The sequence below is a fragment of the Notamacropus eugenii genome, chromosome 6 (assembly GCF_028372415.1).
Source record: "Notamacropus eugenii isolate mMacEug1 chromosome 6, mMacEug1.pri_v2, whole genome shotgun sequence".
In the NCBI taxonomy this organism is placed as follows: Eukaryota; Metazoa; Chordata; class Mammalia; order Diprotodontia; family Macropodidae; genus Notamacropus; species Notamacropus eugenii.
The window spans coordinates 236144565-236165928 of record NC_092877.1 but is presented as its reverse complement, the minus strand read 5'-3'; the positions used below and the strand labels follow the sequence as shown (position 1 = coordinate 236165928).

General features: G+C 34.4%; 1 protein-coding gene across 3 annotated transcripts in view; it reads left to right on the top strand.

Annotated features, from left to right (window-relative positions):
* GPC5 (glypican 5) overlaps positions 1–21364 on the top strand; it is a 2038323-nt gene that overhangs the window by 1043045 nt on the left and 973914 nt on the right. The window lies entirely within an intron of this gene.

Below are 21364 nucleotides of genomic sequence, written 5' to 3'. Positions count from 1 at the left end.
TAAACATACACATAACATCTTAAAAAGGAACGTGGTAGCCAATGTTAAAGTGATAAATCTGAAATCAAAATAGTTGATCCCTTGCAAATAATAAAATATCTCTTAGAGTCTATAATGTAGTCATAGAATGAAGTAGATTTCACTTTATTTACTGGTCACCCTCAGTTTAGTGAAATGAAGAGTTAGACAAATATGTGGAAAGTTCAAGTGGAAAAAAATGTATTTGAGTTCAAATTCTATGAATTCCTTCTTCAATTACTCTACCAATGTTCTACTTTTTTTTGCTTGCACCATAAAGGACAACTGTGACATAATGAGTATGTATATTAAGCAAAGATGTTTTGGTACATTTGGGCGGCTCATGTTAATCACCAAACACTGTCACAAATGATTGAATAGTTATACAGTCAGGCTTTACCAAGCGCATCTTTTTTGAGGGAAGGTGTCATTTTCACATGTAGCAGTTTCTTTTTATAAGCTATCTTCATTGTCATATGCATTATTTTTTTAGTTTTGCATTCACATGGGACCAAATTGAGTACACTGAATACAACTGTATGGAAGTTAATAATGTATCTGCAGGAGGAAAGTAGTTCTCTCTCTCTGACTTATCAGATCCTTGTAAAAAGTGCCAAGTTCCATCCAGCATATCTGATATAGTCCTCATTAGATTCTAAGAAGAAGTACTTGTTGACATCATTAGTTCTGGTAAAGTGCAAGACAAGATGCCATACACGTTCTTGTTTCCCTAGAAGAGCTTTTCTAGATTTATTAGTGAAGGATAAATGATGCATGTAATAGAAGCGAAATAGTGATATGCAGAAAAACAAACAAAAAAGCCTAAAAATACTTTTGTCAAGAAATATGTTTTCCTACTACATTTAATAATGGATGAAAAGAATTAGGAAACAGAGAGTTTGAAGGTAGCTATTGCTAGTCACTTAAGTATCATTTTGTGTACCTTAACAATAATTTGCTCATTTACCAGTGTGCCAAGAGAATAAATCGACCTCCCAAATGGAGCAAATTGGCAGTTGCTTATAGAAGACTGAGATGATCATCATATTGTTTTCAATGTTCTTAATTTAGCTTGTGGAATTTGTTTATCTTGGTTATGCTTCTTTACCCAGAACTTTTGATTCAAATAAGTTTATTCCTGGAACCATTCTCTCCTAAAATTATTTCAAAAATAATTTTATTAATATTTTATTTGTACAAAAGGACAGAGGTGAACAATCTGTTAGATTTTTGTGTCTGCAGCTATTTATCCATATTGTCACATCATTGTTTCTGTCATGGGGACAGAAGACAACTGCCCAGAAGGATTATAGGGTATCCTCAGTAGCACTATGCTAAGAATAAGACTCTTAAAAATCTTTTTCTAAATGCTATATATTTATGGACAGAAAACTATGGCTCAAATCATCAGCTCTTTACAGGAAGAAAAACACTTTCTTCTTTCCTGGATTTATTTATAAGCTTAAAAACTTTCTATGAATTTATGGACATAATTGCTTTGTTTCGTGAGAGAAGCAAAACCTCTTGTGGATGTTACACTAGTAATGGTTTTCTCACAAAATCATAACTTGTCAAGGTGGCAAGAGAGGAGTTTTACTTCAGAGTCCTGTTCTCAATTATGGTTGAAATGGACAGGTATGATACAAGCAACCATCCATCAGAACTAAGAAAAGTTAGTTATACATGGTTTTTAGAACCCCCAGACAAACATAAAAAAAAAAATCCACATTTGCTGTAAATGGGCTGCCTATTAGGTTTCTAACATTTTATAGCTGTTACCTTTCAATTTTTAATAAGCGGGCAGGAAACCACTGTGGACAGCCTGCTGAAATGAAGTGGGACAATCAGAGTAGGAAAGTGTGGGTCACATTTCTATTTCTGTACCATGGTATGGTTTAATTCCCCATCTTCATTTATTTTGGGACGTTGGTGAAACAAACTGAAGTAGCTCCAAGAGGTCTAAATCACATAAAGATTGTGTTACTAGATACAGTTTTTGTATTTTTGTAAAGGTATACTACTATAGTTTTGTAACTCAAAACACATAATCTGATTAACCAGCAAGTTTGCCAATGGTAATCTCCATTTACCTTAGTATCTTGCACACTTCAGTAGGTACATTATTGTGACTTTACTTTTCATAGGCCTTGGACTATAATGGGACTAGACATAGGACTGGAGATGTTTCTAAATTTGCACCTCTAATTTCTTTTGAACTACTGCAATTCTCCTTTGCTCATAAAGCATAGTACCTTCTTTGATGCAGGCACTCCAAATGTTCATATGGACTATTTGTGCCTGATCTGTGATACAGTCTTCCAAGCTCACAATTAGCTACAATCAGACTCACTGTACCTTAATTCTGACATAGGGATGTCATTTTGATCCTCTTTGAGCTTAAAGGACACTGACTACTGACTACTCTTCACAGGAATTTATAAAATAATTGTGTGTGTGTGTGTGTGTGTGTCTGTGTGTAGAGTGATTGCAAGCCCAAAATACCTATGATTAAAAAGTATACAGAAAATAAATCATTCCCAATCATATCATTCATCTGTGTGTGTATATGTACATATGCATGTATATGTCTGTATCACCCTAGATTTACTGACTGCATATAAATATAAAGAGGTGATTAGTTTTATACTGATGAATAGCTGCCAAGATACTTATTTACCATTCCTACTTCTATTTTTATATATTTCACATTACATGCAGGCATATATATATATATATATATATATATATATATATATATATATATATATATATATATATATATATATATATATATATAAAATCAATCATCTAATGCTTTAGCCTACAAGCATTTAAGTGCTTTTTTGGGAGATGGGCAAAGGTTTTCTTTTATCATGGAAATTTTTGCACAAATGATCCATGAAAGAGGACATTCATTAAGTTGTTCTCTAATTATCTGTCTGATAGCAACTGTGATATGTTTATTTCTGTATTTGATCTGTACAAAATAGAATTCTGTTTGTTATTAAAAAGCTGTATATTTATTTTTGATTTTGATGGTTTTGTTAGAAAAAAATTCTAAATTTCATATGAAACTGTTCTGTATTATTTGACAGAAATTGCCTAACTGAATAATGAAGGCTGTACATTTCTTTTTCCTTCATAGATAAGATGAAATTCGGTTTGTTTAAAAAAATGCTATGTAGTATAGTCATTGGATTTAAAAATGAAAATAGATGCCCAAGTCTTTGCTTACCATTATTGTATGATAACATTTAAAATTTACAATGGTTCCCTCTCCATTTTTCTCTGAAAACTCAAACCATTGTCAAGTTCATGCTTTATGGGGCCTATGTTAACTGTGACCTCATGATCCTCAAGAGATAATTGTGCTACTTATTTCCAGGAAGTGAACTTTCTTTTTCTTTCTCTTCTTTTAACAAAACTTAGTACTTCATGAAATATGCAAAAGCTCCATTTTGTGCTATTTTAACAGTCTTAGACACATACTATCAACCCGAAAAATGATGAATCAACAACAAGGCGTTGTAGTTAACCTACAGTATTTCTGAATGAGGCTATTTTCATAATTAAACCAAGATCAGACAGGTAATTTGTATTAACTAGCATCATATTTGAAAACAAAGGGCTGAAGGAGTAGTAAGCAGATCTATTTTATTGATATCAGAGCCAATGAGGTGATAGGGAACTGTATATAACCCCAGATAAGAGGTAGGAAGAAAATAGAGGTTCTTCCCAACAGTGAAAGTATACTGTGTCTGATCATACCCACTGGAGGTTAGAAAGACAAAGTAAGCTTTGGCAATGCTGCACAAATATAGTCTTGGATGGCATTAGTGGAAAACAACAAGAGAGAAAGTGGTTATCCCACTTTTACTATGGCCTGGTAAGACTCCATGTAGAAAATAGTGTTTAATTCAGAATGCAACATTTCAAAAGAGATATTCCCTAATGAGAGCATAGCCAAAGGACAATAACCAGGATGGTAACATATTGGAGAAGTTTAGCTAGGAAAGAAGAAAGAAAGATCATAGGTGTTATCTTCAAATATCTGAAGGTTTATTATGAAGAATATGTCTTATGTCTGCTACTAGGGCCTTACCAGCTAATTTGGTTGAGGGCTAAACTGCGGGTGGGAAACCTTTAGCCTTGAGGCCACCTGTGGCTCTCTAGGTCCTCAAGTACAGCCTTTTGACTGAATCCAAATCACAGAACAAATCCCTTTAACAAAAGGATGTGTTCTATAAAACTCGGTCACAGTCAAAAGGCTGCACTCAAGGAACTAGAGGGCCACATGTGGCCTCGAGGCTGCAGGTTCCCCACCCCTGGAAGCAGTAGGGAAGACCACATGCTGCCATTCATAATAAAACAAAACAAACAAGCAAAAAACCTGGAGCTTTGGAGACACGTATTTTATCTGAGAAATACATAGTCAATTTATCAACACCTCTGATAGCTCACTTTTTGATCTTTTGTAAAACTTCTCCCAAGGCTTTTCACTTTTACATCATTTTCCTGGATCCTATTAGTCTCAAGATACCTTTGTTCTTGACCTGTCTTGGTGTTTGACATGTTTTTTGGATTGTGACTTTGCATCTTTCCCCAGGAATCAATTATATTGCAATGCAAATATTTGCCCCTGTCAAACCCTTTCAATTTCCATCCAAAATCCCCTTGCAATTTCTCAATGGGAAAGGACAGATTCTGCTTTTTCCATTATAATCCACAGCACAGAACTAGGAGTAATGAGTGGGTGGATGCAGATTAAATTTCCTTATTAAGAAGAACTGATACTTTTAAAAGTAGAATTAGCTTCCTTGTGAAAGAATGATGTTTGTATTCCTAGAAATATTCAAGCATAGACTAGATGAGGTAAGCTAGTTTACCCCTAGCTTGGCATATGTTGAGGAAACACAGAAATGTTTGTTTAGAGATATGAAATATACCAGGATAAAGTAGGGCAGGAAATTTTTGAGGCAAAATAGAGTTGATTTTATGTTAAAAGATTATGATATCCATTCCATATTTTGAGTTATATGTAATTTCGTAATTAATAATTTAAAGGAAAGTAAAATTTGTTTTTCCCCATGATTCTGTTTTTCTCATATTGAACATGCAGTACCACAGAGTGTAGGGAAATGCTGCTACAGAAGAGATTCATTTATGAGATAGATGTTGAATCACATGATTTCTAAGCTCTTTTCCAATACGAAAATTCTATTAAGACTGTTTCATTTTCCACAAATTAACACTATAATATTAGCATTAGTTATCATGTTGAATACAAAGGTATATAGTAACAAATAGCAATAAAACTTTAACTGCTCTGGACAATCAAAAAAGAGAATTCACTGTGTGAAAACAATTTTCAATAGCGTTATAACGGTATTCTCTTATTGGCAAGTGTCCAAGGCTATTTTCATTTTCCTACAAGCTGTAAAAAATAATTCTCTCCCTGAACCTGCACTTCTCTTTCTTCTTATATAGTGTAGAGGTGTTGACAAAGATGATGCTAAGATAACAGCTAACAAGCTATGGGCCTGGGGAAGTGATATACCTTCTCCCACTATGGACCACTGTCTTTGGACTTAGACAGTTCATGTTCACTCTTTAGAGAGACTGGCCTCCAAAAAGAAGTGTCAGCCTCTTCTCTGTATTCTCTGCCTCTACCAATTAGAGTCCATCCACAGGAGATCAGAAAGGTATTCAGGAAGCAAACTATGTCAGGTACAGAGCAGTTACTTCCTCTACCACAAAAGAAATGCTTAAATTAAAACCAAATAACAACCATTTCTAAGCAGATATCGACAAAGTTCTAAAACCTTGAACAGGAAACCATGAGTCCTATTGTATTCTCTTGGAAAGTTAATACTTAAAACATGAAACACTAAGTGAGACAGCTGAACTGTCATTTCCTCTTCTTCTTGGTACTCTCTGAACATTCCATTGAAGTCAGTATGTTCTGTCAAGCCATCTTTCTGTCAGTGAACATCTTTTTTGAGGAGGCCATAATTACAATGTTCTTCTCTTGCTTCCAGTCTGATTTAAGGATCCTCATACCCCCAAATGCTGAGCTGCCCACTAAATAAAGCTTCGTTTCTCATGATTGCTATTTGTTTGTCTTGACCATGGAAAAAAAACCAAAAATCAAAAACACCAAACTAATAAGGAACTGTAGAACCAAGCTTGGGCTCACGTAGAAAAATAACCATAACTGTCAAGAGGGGAAAAAAGGCCTTCCCCTTCCTCTGGGCCACTAGATAGTCCAAGGGAAAGCTCAAAGGACCCTCAAAGGACCATTGACAGACAGAAAACTAGTGTCCTACGGAGCAGAATCACTTTCTTTAGGTCTTACTAAGTGGCTCTTCCTAACTCAGTGACCAGTTCTTTTTGATGAAACATCTCACGCAGAGGATAGGAGCAGGTGTACAAGGTTTTGTAAGTCCTTTTTCAAGGGACTGCAACTGCTTCCCCAGTTTCCATAAGGTCAGAACACATGCTTCAGTGGAATTTCTTTTTGTGGCAGGAACAATTTGTACTCAAATCCTGCCACATAAGTGTACGTAGTTCTCCTTTCCTCCCCTCACCAAAGGCTGGGAGAGTTATCTTGATCTGGTGAGTTAAAACTTAAGCAGTTGAGGTTTCCTGTTAAAAGGGGGCAAATTCTTGAGTCACTACCCTCCAGATATTGTGGCTGGATGTCTCACTGCTTTGTAAGCGAGCACAGCCAATACACCTGCTGAAAAGCCCCATTTCTGTACAGAGATGACAGTTTACATCTGTCTGAACCAATGCTATGTTCTTGCTGAGTATTTTCCTATGCAATAGCTAAGTAGACCTATTTTAAACTATAAATATTAATTCTGCTTTAACTTTGATCTTGAACCACCAGATGATCCAGATTCTGGATCTGTCTGCCATACCTCTATTATACTAAGATGTGAAGGTGCTATTCCTGGAACTGTTTTGAATGGGGATGGAAATGAGGAAGGGAAATTAAGATTTCCTCCATACTCTTTGACAAGTGATTGCCTAGAAGCAGAATAATTTATGATGAATGAGAAGTTTGAGACATGATTTCTAGATAATTAAACATTTTATTAATTATTTCTGGTGGATAATTAATAAAAGGGATATTTGTCTATCTCTCCTAAACCAAAGATGGATCATCGTGGCTTCTTGATCCTTATACACCCTTGGAATGGGTGAATGTTCACAAGAGGTGGGCCTATTCTAAAGAGGGGTTGGGTGTGTGTGTGAATTTAATTATTTCATTTTTGCTGCCAGACCATCCCCAGGCAATCTAGAGAAAGTGTCTACCTCCCTGTGCCCCGCATCCCCTTGTCTGAACAAGATTGAAGAGAAAGTTATTCCATTCTCATTATCATCTCTTTTCTTGCAAGGCTGATTTGATCTAGTAGAGAATGAGGAATTAAGAAGGGAAAAATCTTGAATCTTCCCAGTAGTAAACAATTATTAATGTGAAAGAGAAATAATCATTTCTCTCCCATGGAACTCATAGCATGCAGTATGTAGTTAGGGAATACTTGGGAGGATCATTGTTTTTTAATAACAAAATTTATTGTCACAATAGAATGTCAAAATTAGTGACATGGATAAATTCTGCTTTCTCAGTAAATACTGTAGGCAGCTACAAATGGGCCCTGACTTGGTGCTCAAATTGACCTCTAATCAAAGAATATCAACAGCTGTCACACCAAAAATTCCTCCATAGAAATTCATTCCTTTGGGTCTTTAAAGAATTTAAATCTTTAAGAGTTCTCTATTAAAATGCAAATGTTCCTGTCAGCTAATATCTTAGCAGAACTAAGATATTAGCTGACAAAATGTGATTTGGGGGGGAGGGAGGAAGGTACTCTAACCAATGGTTAGAGGGAGGAGTGAAAAGAGGAAGTTAAAGGCATTGTCCAAGGACAGGGACCTCAAGGAAAACGATTGTAGAGTTCTTTATCATTCCAAATTTATTTTTACCCACTTTCTGCTTTATTTTTCAGAAAATATAAATGTAGACCGACATATTTAAATAGACAATACTTAGAATAAAATAAGGTTATCTTAATAAAATATTAACTGTAAGATAAAATAAAATAAAAATAACTAAAATCTGAGGGAAAAATATTTTTCCTATGTTTTATTGTATTCTCTAGATACATTTAAATTTCACTAATATGGTGTTTTGGTTTTCAGAGATTCCCTATTTGTTTCTTTGAATTGACCTCCAACACTTATGCCTGTGTGGCAATACTAGCAATGACCTTGGCAGAGACTGGAGCAGTCTGTTTGCCTACTAAAATGATAATGGCACGTTGTTGGTCGCTGGAGAACACAGGGTGATGATTTATTTTGAAAACAGTAATGCAGCATGGTTGGGTGAGTGAAAACTCTTGGTTTCCTTGGCCTGTTATTTTCACTATAAATCTCTACTTCAGAATCTAAGCTACTTACAGTGGCGAAGAAAAGTGAAAATAATAATAAGCTATTTCCTTTAGCCAATTGAATTATCTCCCCCCCACCCTTAGGTCCCTTGAAAGAACTATTAATAATCAGCATTTCTCCAATTCTAGAAATGATTTCACATTAGAAAATGAATGATTCCTTTTTCAATTCCATAAGAATTCTAATAAACAGTGTTGGATATTTATAGATACAATGATCCTTTATGGCTAGATTATATTTATTATTATTATTTAATTAGAATTTAAGATTAGAGATTTCCTTTAAGTGTTTTCAGTTTAGTGGACATAATTCTGACAAATTTTCCAATTTTTAGATTTTTCCAGACTACTAAAAATAAATTAGCAGCATTTCAACAACATGAAAACCCAATGTTCACTATCTTCAGTCATATTAAACATAAATTATCCAAAGGGTTGTTAAGCTAGATTTAGACTTTGGGGGACAATAAAAAATAATCACTGTATAATGAGTACAAACTTCTGACCAATATTTCATGCATTCTACTCAAGAGCAAGAGAAAGTATGCTGAAAACCGCAGAAGGCGAAATAATGGTATTTTTTGTTGTGGTGGTTGTTATGTCTAAGAAACTGAAAACATAAAATTCTTTGAAATTATTTGGCAGTTTCCGTATTATAGGACAGGAAAAGTTTAGTGTTAATAAATGGAATATGTTGGAGAATTGAGGCATCCTTGACTGAAATTAACAGATTTTAGGTGATTTTTTTATCATGAAGGATATAGAATTCTGATTTAAATTCTCATTACTCAATAATGAAGTCTATTCTTAGGCTATTATTATTTATTATGTATTTTAAAATTGTTCCATGACATTATTTCATTATATAATGAATAAGATGTGAATTCTTAAATATTTATATAAAAATATTTTAATCAATTCATGATTTTTTTTACTATTTCCCTGTTTTTACACATAAATTCTAAAGAGAAAATATTTGAAACAAGATGTAAGAAAAGCCAACACCTAGGTTGAAAACAATAACTTTTCTCTAATACCAATTGTTATTTATCTCTTCTAAATGCTTACTGCTTGTTTTTTCTTTTTAAGACCCAAATAGCCTTCCTTAGAATGTCTTAGGTTTAAAATACCTAGATTATTATAACTCTTTTTCAATGTATGCACCCATATTTTATTATATAGAATCAGCAACAGTAACAAAAATGTCTTAACAGGGAAAAAAAAAATCTCTTCCCTCCTGCTTCAGCATCTAAAAAATCCTACATATTACCTATAATAAAGGTTAAGTTTTCCAACTTTTTCTCTGAGAGGCTTGACTTTCCACTTTGTCTCTTTTTTCTTTTCCCTTATAAGGCAGAATCAGCATCTATTATTTAGGCTGAGCTGCTTCTCTTTATGGGGCAAGGAGGATGTCCTTGGAATTTGAAATGTTTTGGGAATGAGGACTTGAATCAATATGTGGCTCCTTGGTCACTGGAGGCATGAAAGACCCACCTCTTGGAGAGCTGATAGGCTTCAGTTTTGACAGAATTCCCATGTACTCATGATTTGTTATATCTTTTTTTTATGACAATGCTTTCAATGTGTGGAAAGTAGAAAGGAGGAGTACAATACACATTTGAGTAATGATTCTATCACTTTAAAATATTTTAATGCTAAGTAAGTTTGTTTTTTTGTTGAATTTTGTATGGTTCATGAATATTTCATTGCTCTCCCATTTTTAAGCCAGAATCACCGAACTGGCGTGAGCTAGGACTGACCTAGAACACCTTGCAAATCAAAAATGAAACAAATAAAAGGAAAATGAAACCATTTCTATCCTCTCTGCTTTCAAAATATGCCAGAACACTCACTTTCCCATCATGAAAGTGGTAAGATGATCATGGTTCTAACATAGAGTTCCTGCTAACTTGTCTTTTTCTTCTCCTTCTGATCTAATTAATTAATTTTGATCTTCAAGGGAATTTTCTTTATTACAGCAACACTTCCAGTATTTTAAAAAATGACTTCTGCTCCAAACTTCTAACTAACGTGTGTTGGTGTTTTGGGCATTTTGAAGCATTTTCATTTGGACCAAAAAAGAGCCATTCTTAAACACCAACAGTGAATGAATTCCTCATAGATCTCTCTGTGACCTAGAGGAAAGGAAGGAAGGTGTTCATTAAGTTTGCTCATTGGCAAAGGAGGCAACCATTTCTACATGTTGATGTAGAGGGTCAATGTGTTTACCCTGAAACTACCACTATCAATGGGACAAATTGATAAGACTACAAAGGTGGGGACATTATTTTCAGAAGACCTCCTAAGGGATCATTTGTTTCCTGGGAAATGTAACTCCCTGGCTTAGTACCATGAGATTACTTTATCAAGACCAAAGGCCCTGAGAAGATGAGATATGGAGAAGGTAAATATCTTTGGATTTTCTCTCAGCTTTTAACTGTATTAATAGCATTGTGCAGTGTGAGCACATGAGCCCAAGATGGTTCACCTTAACATAGCACATATCAAGAAGTTTTGAAAAACCTTTTGTTCACAGTATTTAAGACTCATCTCAAGCTCTATACACAGCTGCCAGCACTACAGTCTTTGTGCATGTTTTTCTTTTATGTATATGTTTGTCCCCACCCACCCCCATCCCCATTTCCTGTGTTTTCTGCGTATCTATCAGCTGCTCCTTGTTATCTCTATGTTTTAGAAGATATTCTTATGAAAGACTCTATCCTAGAACTGCTAAGCATTCCAACATGATGTTTTCTTGGTGGTATTTACCTCCAAATTCTCCTCTCCACCACCAAAATGATTTCTTGGCGAAGACCGGTGATTATGATCATTTTTAGAAGTAGTAGCAGCAATAATAGATGTAATCATAATAATTCACATTTACATATAACTGAAAACTTTAAGATTTACAAAGCACTTTACAAGTATTATTTAATCCTCAAAATAATCTTGTCATGTAGATACTATTATCATCCCCATTTTTCAGCAGATGAAACAGAGACTGAGAGAAGTTTAATGACTTATCCAGGGTCATACAGCTAGTGAGTTTTCAAGGCTGAATTTGCCCTTACATCTTTCTGATTCCAAGTCCAACACTCTTTTCACTAGGCCACCTACTTGCCTCAGAATCCAGAATGCATGAAATTGCTGATGTCTGAGTAGATTAGGGTCCTTCTGTAGACCAAGGGAATCTTACTTAGTTTATGTGAATAGTCAACAACCAAGAATCTTAAACAGTAGCCAGACTGGTCATTTAGCTGGAGTTAAAAATGAAGAAAGAGGAAGGGGGGAAAATTAAAAAAGCCAAAATTTTTGTCTGAGGCTAGCTTTTTTTTTTTTTTTTGCTATGACACTAATTTAATTGGAGGCTAATAATAGCTAGAAGATTAGGAAATAATTCAATATTCTTTTAAAAAGGAGTCTTCCAAAATTAAATTTCAATAAAGAAAAATACTCATTGGCAGCATTAGCTCTGACAGTTTAGATCACTGCTAATACCATGGTCTAACATTGATGGGAAGCTTGTGCTTTAGCTCCCACATGGGAGAGTCAAGAATTGGTGACAGTTGTGTTTTCTGGATAATGGCTAATTATATGAAGCCAATAGGATAAGATAATAAAAATCTCAGAGTTGGAAGAGACCTGAGAGGTCATTTATTCTCTGAAAAATGAATTCCCTCTACAACATCTATGACAAATTCAATGAATATGATAATCCTAAGAATAATAACTTACATTTATTTTAATAGATTAAATTCTCATCTCCAAATGCATGAAATTGGTGAGGTCTGAGTAGATTAGGGTCCTACTGTAGACCAAGGGAATCTTACTGAGTTTATGTGAATAAATGGTGATTTTTAAAAAGCAGTTCTTGACAGAAAAAACTAGAGCTATTTCTAGGACATGAATGGGGAGAAAAAGAATTGTTAGATGAATGCTGCAGCAGTATCACTAATTTCCAAAACAGATTATAACATTGAAAAGTTTTATTACTTTAAAAAATTTGGGGGCAATTAATTCTTGGCACAAGAGTTTGTTGTCGAATGGTAGTGGGAATAGTTTATAGCAAATGGAGAATGGAACCAGGGCTCAGAAGACATGGGGTTTTATTGCAGCTTGTCTACCAACTTTCTGTAGTGTCTTAAGTGAGTCACTTTAATTTTAGTGACTCTCATTCCTTCATCTATAAAGTGAGGGAGTGAGATATGAAGATACCTCAGTCCAATCTGGTCCACTCAATGTGTGATTCTCTATTTGACCAACTCTTGCTTCCATATTTCTTTTTGTTTGTATTAGTGTTTTTTAAATGTTTGATTGCTTATTCTATTTTTTATCATCAACATCTCTGGATATATCTATCCCTCTCTCTTCATCTCCACACTACACCCCCACCCTCTCAATCATTGTTAAAAAGAATCAAACAAAAACAAAACCCAAAAGGAAGACAGTAAAGGAAAGTAACATGCATGCTCTTCTGGACAACGTGTCCAACTTTTTTATTTAGATCCCAACATTTTTACTGAGATCACGGTCAGATATTTCTACATCTGTGCTCTGACATCATTTTTTTTTATTACTTATTGGCTTTTTTCCAAATTATTTTTGTGTAAATATTATTACAATTATTGGGGCAGCTAGATGATGCAGGGGGGAGAATGCCAAACTGGAGGACAAGAAGACTTATCTTCCTAAGTTCAAATTTGTCCTCAGACACTTACTACCTGTGTCACTCTGAGCAAATCACTTAACTCTGTTTTGCCTCTGTTTCCTCATCTGTAAGATAAGCTAGAGAAGGAAACAGCAAATCACTGCAGTATCTTTGCCAAGAAAATCCCAAAATGAAATCAAGAAGTGTCAGACACAACTGAAACACCTGAACAATGTTTTAATTATCATCTGTAATGTTGTTTTGTATCTCCTTAATTCAGTGAGAAAAGGTTCACACAACTCTTTCTATGTTTCTCCCCATTCCACAGTCATTTATAACTATACAAGAATATTCCTTTTTCATTCATACTTACACACTACATTTCTTCAACTGTTCCACCCACTTTATTTATAATCCATATAGCGTAAAGAATGTTTTTATGAATATTTTTCTATATATCAGGTCTTCCTATTTTTTCAACTTCCTCGAAAAACAAGCCTAGTGAAGAAATTGCAAGTCAAAAGGTAAAGTACTTTCTAGCCTAACTCTAATTTGTTTTCCTGAATAGTTGGATAAATTCATAACTTCTACAAAATGAGGCAGACATTATCTTTCCAGCAGCCCCTGTCCCAGCATTGACAGTTTCCCCTTTTTATCTTCTGTGACTATTTTCTATGAATGATGTGTAACTTCAAAATCATTTTACTTTGTACTTCTCTTTTTAGTTATCTAAGTATGTTTTTCATAAATTCATTGACAGTTTGTGATTCTTTTGAGAGGTGTTCATATCCTTTGACCATCATTTATATATCGTGTCTTGCCTTTTAGTCTTGTTCAGTTGTATCTGACTCTTTGTGACCTTTTGGATCACCTCACGTCAATGCTGTCCATTGAATTTTCTTGGCAAAGATACTGGATTGGTTTGCCACTTCCTTATCTAGTGAATTAAGACAAACAGAGGTTAAGTGACTTGTCCAGGGTCATGTAGATGTAAGTGTCTAAGGCTGGATTTGAATTCAGGTCTTCCTGACTCCAGCCCCAGTTCTCTATTCAGTAAGTCACCTAGCTTCTTCTGTGCCAATATGTCAGTTCCATAAATATCTTAGATATAAGATTTTTATCAGTAATATTGATACTAATATTTTCCCCTTACTTTTGATAGCTTTTCTTCTTATTTTCTTTGAATTAATTGTATTCATGTTTTCCTGGTAAAATTCAAAAGCATGGTAACACTTGTATCAGAGGTTCCTTCCTGATATAAACAAGGCTGGTTACTCATATGGGAACCTCTTACTTCTCTGTCTTATTTCCTGTTCTCAAATCTTGAAAATTAACTACCTGAATTCTACTCCAAGTTCAGCTCCATTCAGTTGACATGGCCTCTGTTTAGAAGCACACAAACTCACACAGTTCAAACCAAGAAAGACTGTATTTAAAATTTAGAGGAGAGAAATGGGATTTGTATCAGAGTATAAAGAAAATAACAATTCTCACAATGAGCAACCCTCCCTCTGGAGATTTTGAAAACTCAGTTATTTACACTATAAATTTTACAACACTGTACTAGGTAGAATTCTAGCGGAGGGTACCTGGGTATGTTTTGTTTGTGTCTATATTACCTGTTGAGACAATTAACTGGCCTCATTCCCTCCTTCCCTATTTCCCTCCTTCTTTTCCTCCCTCCTTCCTTTTCTACCTTCTTTCTTCTTTTCCTCCCTCTTATGCCTTCTTCCTTCCCTTCTTCCCCCTTCTATTCCTCCCTTTCTTTCTACCCCTTCTCCCTTTCTTCTTTCCTCTCTTCCTTTCCTCCCTTTCCTCTTTCTTCTCTTTCCCCTCAGTAAGAGTCCACTAATAGTGTTGGCTTTCTAGTGTTCTAGTATCTTTTCTGTGATACTCTCCTTAGGTTCCAGTAGATAGAACCAGATGTCTCTGCCTCTGACTTCTAGCCTTTGTCAGAATTTCCCACTTGGCATGGGGGATCAAGGGAACATACCAATCATTGCTCAATTTTCTCTCATTCTTTGATAGTTCCCTCTGAGCAACTAAGTGGGATTATTAGATTTATTCGGAGCTGTTTCCTGTATGTTTAGAAGATGGAAAGAGAAATGCAGAAATTAGCCTAGTAGAGAGGGATAAATTCGGTGGTTGTGGAATTAGAGGAACTGTGTTCAAATTTTGCTTCTGATGTTTATTACCTGTATGACATTAAACTAATAACTTAACCTACCCTGGCCCTCATTTTTCTTCTGTGTAAAATGAGGATCTTGGACTATATGACCTCTGAGCTCTCTCAAAATTTATGATCCCTTAGACCCTGAAATGACCCACATACCAGGAACAGGAAGATTTGCAATCTTACCTATATTATTTTCCAGAACCATGTGGTAGAAAAAGTTCCTGTTCCAGATGGTAAGTGCTTTTGAATCCTAGCTCAGACATGATCTGTTTGTATGACCGTAGACATGTCACTGAAGTAAGTACTCAGTATTCTCCTCATTAAAATAATCGGGTTAGACTATATAATATCTAAAGGTATCTTCCATTTAATTCTAGGCAGTTTTCATTTGAAGATTTTCAGTGGTGAACTCATTACCCACTAAGGTAGCCCTTTGCATTATGTATAACTCTAATTTTTAGGAAGTTTTCCCACTATGTTGAATTGAAATCAGTTTCCTTATAAATTCATCTGTAGGTCCAGATGAAGGACCCATCAGTATCTAAAGAACTCAAACTGTAGGGCAAATTTCATCAATAAAATGGAATTGGAGAGAGTTTCAGTCTCAGTAGTCCAATTTGATTTATTTACTCAGTTCCTGTAGTTACTGAGCCAAACACTTAAATTCAGTAATATTCTGGGGAAATTCAATTTTCTCCATGAATTCTAATTTTTTAAACATTCAGGAGCTCCAAAGCATAGTAAATGAAGACAAATGAGAATGCAAAGCTTGAAATGTGATATTTTATAATCCCCAAAGCTGTATTCTTTGCCTAAGGTCTGAGGAATGAAGAATAAACTTCCAGCGTCCAGTATGTAAACAGTTGACTTTAACTCAACTCAAATGCCCAATACTTTATTGGGAACCTGATACATTTCTAGAGATTGTCCAAGGTCTGGTGTTTTCTTTTTTTCATTTTAGGTTCCTACTTGTGAAGTAGATTGCTTGTCTATGTTCCTTAGCAACTCTAGGTCTAAGAAAAGGGAATTATTTGGTGGCTTAAAAACCCTTAAGTTACCTTTTTGTTTTTGGGAAAGGAAGCTTGATTAGTTGATTTTTCATTTGGGAATCAGTGATTGTTTCCCAAACTAATGACAAGATAGCTTTGGTGACCTTAGGAGCCCGTCTGAGAATAGACTTTCTGTTAGAGGGAGTAAAATTTCCCCCTCTTTTGTTTATCTTTTTTTATTATTGTTGTTTGTTTTCCTTTTGTGTTTAATTGCTAGCATTCACATAGTGCTTTGTTTTGCAAAGAGCTTTGCAATTGTTATCTCACTTTATCTTCATAGCAACCTTCAGAGGTCGGTTGTATTACAGTCATGATTTACACATAAAGAAACTGAGGCGCACATAAATTAATTTATTTCACAGGGTTACTTTGTAATTTTCTGAGGTCAAATTTGAACACAGATCTTCCTAACTCCAGATCCAGCTGTGTATGGACAGCACCACCTAGCTGTTTCTCTCTCCTTTCCACTAAAAGTTCACTAAGGTTTGCTTCAAACCTTATCATGATTTGAAGCTGGTCTCCAGGGTCTGTGCCAGTGGATTACAGGTCCTGGAAAAGCCTATTCAACTCCAAAGTCCTTCAGTACAAATAGTAAATTATATGTCTGTCATCTTTGTCCTAACTTAACAAATTATAATATTATCTCGATGTATGTATCACTTCAAGGTTTATAAAGTTCTTTAGACACATTATCTCATTTGAGTATCATAGCAGTCCTGCAAAGTTTGGTATTATTGGTATTATCTTTTGGTATAATACTATTGATGTCATGCCCATTTAACAGTTGAGGAAATAGAACTGAGGAGATTTATTCAGCACTATTCGAACCCAATTCTATGATTATTCTAAATTTAACCCTTTCCCCAATGAACCACACTGAATATTTAAGCTCATGATGAGAAGATTATTCATCAAGGGCTACAACAATTCTTAAAGGTGATTCGCTAAAGTCTATATGAGTTGCATTCTTCAGAGGATGGAGGAAGTCAACAGAAAAATCAAGACAGGGATCTTGGATTTAAGAATGAGAAAGTCATCTCTTGAATGAACACAGAGCAGCATCTAGCTACCACTTAGCCACATTGATCATGGGTATTAAAGATGAGATTCTCTGTTGGTTTTAGACACATTGTAACGTCTGCATTATTATTCAGAAATGAGAAATGATTTATTAGAAGAGACCAGACTCCATGACTTAATAACTGCAACAGTTCAGAGAGTAGCTTTTCCCCTCAAGATTGTCTTCAGGTTTTTGTGAGTTATAAATAGGCCTTTCTGTCCTCTCACCTACAGTTGACCTAAGTATGGATTTATTTGCTTTACTCTAATATGCTAGGGTGAGTGCAAATTAATAAGCCAAAAGTAATTATTTAGTGCTAATGGTTAAATGGAGGGCAAGGCACTGATCTTAGCAGTGTAATTTTCTAGATTAATGTAATGTCTCAATTTTGGAAGAGATACATTAATATAGTATGCATAACTTAGGGGTGATTTTTTTGACTGATTGTGTTTGATTTAGTTTAACTTCATTACATTAATATTTCATATTAATTATGTATTTAACATATAAATAATGATTACTTATTATATAAAATAATTTCAGTTTTCTTGTAATTATTAAAATGTGGCTATCACTATAATTATTAGTGATCATTTTATCTTGAATATATATTTTTATCTTTTAATATATATGCTTTACCAGGACAGCTAGGTGGCACATTGGATATAGTATGCAGCCTGAAGTCAGGAAGACTTGAGTTAAAATTTGTCCTCAGGAGCCTACTAGTTGTAAAACCCTGGGCAAGACACTTAAATCCTGTTCACCGCAGTTTCCTCATGTATAAAATGGCAATAATAATAGTTGTCACCTACAAGGATTGTTGTGAGTATCAAATGAGATAATGATTGTAAAATAGTATGGTACTTCAGAGGGTAGAAAACTCTACATAAATGCTAGCTTATTACTATTATTATATGTATATGCATATACTTATTATGCATGTGTTTTAGTACAGGCGCAGGGGAATTTCAATTTAACTCTGTAAATTTATTTATTCTGAGATCTAGACTTATAGTTTCTGGTTCTTCACATGTTAATTACTTATGAATATATCATGCCAGTAAATTCTTGCCAACTTTCCTCTTATCATCAGACTCCATGAAAAAATATCAGAAAGTCTTTCCTTCTTTCCTCCATGCTCTTGTATCTCTTTATATCTCTGCTATGTCCTTTTTACCTCCTTGATGAAACTAGACACCTCCTAAGCTAGGATGAAATGAACAAGTCCCCAGAAGTCAGAAGAGGTTACTGTTAATAGTCCTGAAGAGACGAGACTCTCAAAGATACTAGAGCCTACTAACCCTTTCCATTTACTTCCGATTTCAACCTATCTTCCCAAAAGCCCACCTTTCCTTTTTCAAGTAGGAAGAGACAGCAAGTTAATTAATGTGCAGCACTTCCTTTTAAAATGCTCAAGTGGCAGAGGCATTGAATTGAATTAACAACTAGACTGCTTGTCAATTACCTTTTAGTCCCTTACTATTTGTTGATTGTGCAATAAACAGATTCTCTACCTAGGAGTTCCTCCCACCCCTGGTTTCATAGCATCTCTTTCCTTCCCTTAATAGTGGGAGATTGTTAAAATGTACCTACACTTGTAATTCTCTGGGAAAGACATTAATATTATTTTACTACTCAGCTAATTTTTTTCAGCTTTCCAAAAACTTTCTGAAAATGTAATTCCTATCATCATTTGTGTTGCCAGCTTCCGTATCATAGCTAACAGAAATAATCCAGTTAAAATTTAAATTAAAAAAGGTGTAAATGAAAGCAGACAGGGATGGACTGTGATTCAAGAACAAAGAATGTAAAAGGAAAAGAAGGGAATGAAAGGTAAAGTATATGGAATGTATAATCTCATCTAACTAGAAAACAATATACCTCATCCCTCTGGTATATAAAATGGCAGTACTTTTACCGTATAAAATGAGTGTTTATCTTAGCAACTTGAAAATGAATTCATTACCAATACAGACGTCTTAATGGAAAACATATACAAGTTCTAGGAAGGGGAGAGCAAGAGAGAGAAAGGGAAAGATTTTCTCACAGTTTATAAATCAATTAGTTGCTCTTTTGTGTTGCTGAGAAATGTGACTTAATTTCATCATTATGATAAGTGATATGTGTTATATTGCAGGAACAAAAAGATACAATAATTTTGAAAGGTTTGAAAATATTTAATGTGACAAGACTAATAATCCGGCTAGAACTTAATGTTTGAACTTTCTGGATGTCTTGGCCAAAATCATGAATCATATGTTGTATGTTGCAACTATCATATGTTGGTTTTGAAAGGTTAATCAATGCAACTTAAAATTAAAGATATTATGTGGTTTGCAGGAAAAAATTACTAGATTGGAAATCTGGCTTCTCAACTACCAGTAACTGTGACATTGGGTAAATCATTTAACCATTCCGTTTCTCCATTTTATTTTTCAGACTATATGTATATATTTAATTAAAGTGTATTGTTTCTCATATCACCATGGTATTTCATGTAATCATCCTTTCCCTCTTCCCAGGAACTATTCTATATGATAAATAGTACCTTTTTGTTAAGAGAGAGATAGAGAGAGAGAGAGAGAGAGAGAGAGAGAGAGAGAGAGAGAGAGAGAGAGAGGGAGACAGAGGGAGAGAGAGGGAGAGAGAGAGAGAAAATAAAAATCAGCACAACTAATCAATATATTGAGAATGTTTAAAGTATGTGTCATGTGTAACAACTATAGATATCCCACTTCCACAAAGGGGTAGGCTGGTAGGGTCTTCTCATATCTCTTCATTTGAGTCCCACTTGCTCTTTATCATTGTGTTATGTTTAATTTTTTATTGTGTTATTGTCCTTTCTACTTAAATTATTGTAGTTACTATGTATGTTGTTTTCTTGACTCTGCTTACTTCACTTTACATCTGTTCATATCAATTAGGAAGTAATTTGATTTTATTTTAAAAAATTAATCTTTCAAAATTAAATTAAATTTCAATAAAGAATATATTCATTGGCAGCTTAGATGTGACAGGTTTATATCGCTGCTAGTACTATGGCTCAGTATTGATGGGAGGCTGCTTTTCTTCCGAAATGGGAAGAGTCATTTTTTAATAGCACAGCAATGTTCCATTATATCCATGTAGAGTACCACAATTGGTTTAGTCATTCCCTATTACATAAGAATATACTTTGTTTCCAATTCTTAATTATCACAAAAAAGTACTGCCATAAATATTTTGGAGTACATGAGTACTTACTTCTTTGATGACTTCTCTGGCATATAAGCCTAGTAATAGAGTCTCTACTTCAAAGGGTATGGACATTTTAGTCACTTTATTTGAATAATTTCAAATTGTTTTTTAAAAAATGTTTCTACTATGTCACAGCTCCACAAATAATATATTAATATATTTCCCTTCTCTCACACACCCCACATTAATTGTTGCCATTTTTGACATTTTTTGCCAGTTTTCAGGGTCTGAAGTGAAATCTCAAATGTTTTGATTTTTATTTCTTTGATTATTAGTGATTTAGAGAATTTTTTCATGTGGTTGTAAATATTTTACAATTCTTCTTTTGAGAACTATTTCTTCCTTTAACCATTTATATATCTGGGAACAGCTATTACTCATATATTTTTATTAACTATGGGTGTGTGCTTGTGTGTGTGTGTGTGTGTGTGTGTGTGTTAGATCCCAAACCCTTATCAGAGACATTTGATACAAAGATTATTTTCCCCATTTAACTACTTCCTTAGTTATTCTCAGTGTATCAATGCTGTCTCTATAGATGCTTTTTTCAGTTTTAAGTACTCAAAGTAATTTATTTTTATCTTTTCTAATTGCCTGTGTCTCTTTTTGGTTGTAGATACTTTTGTTACCCATAGTGATGAACAGTATATGATCAGTTCCTCTTTCTAATTTTGTTTTCAGCATCATCCTCTATATTAAGGTCATATTTCCATTGAAAAT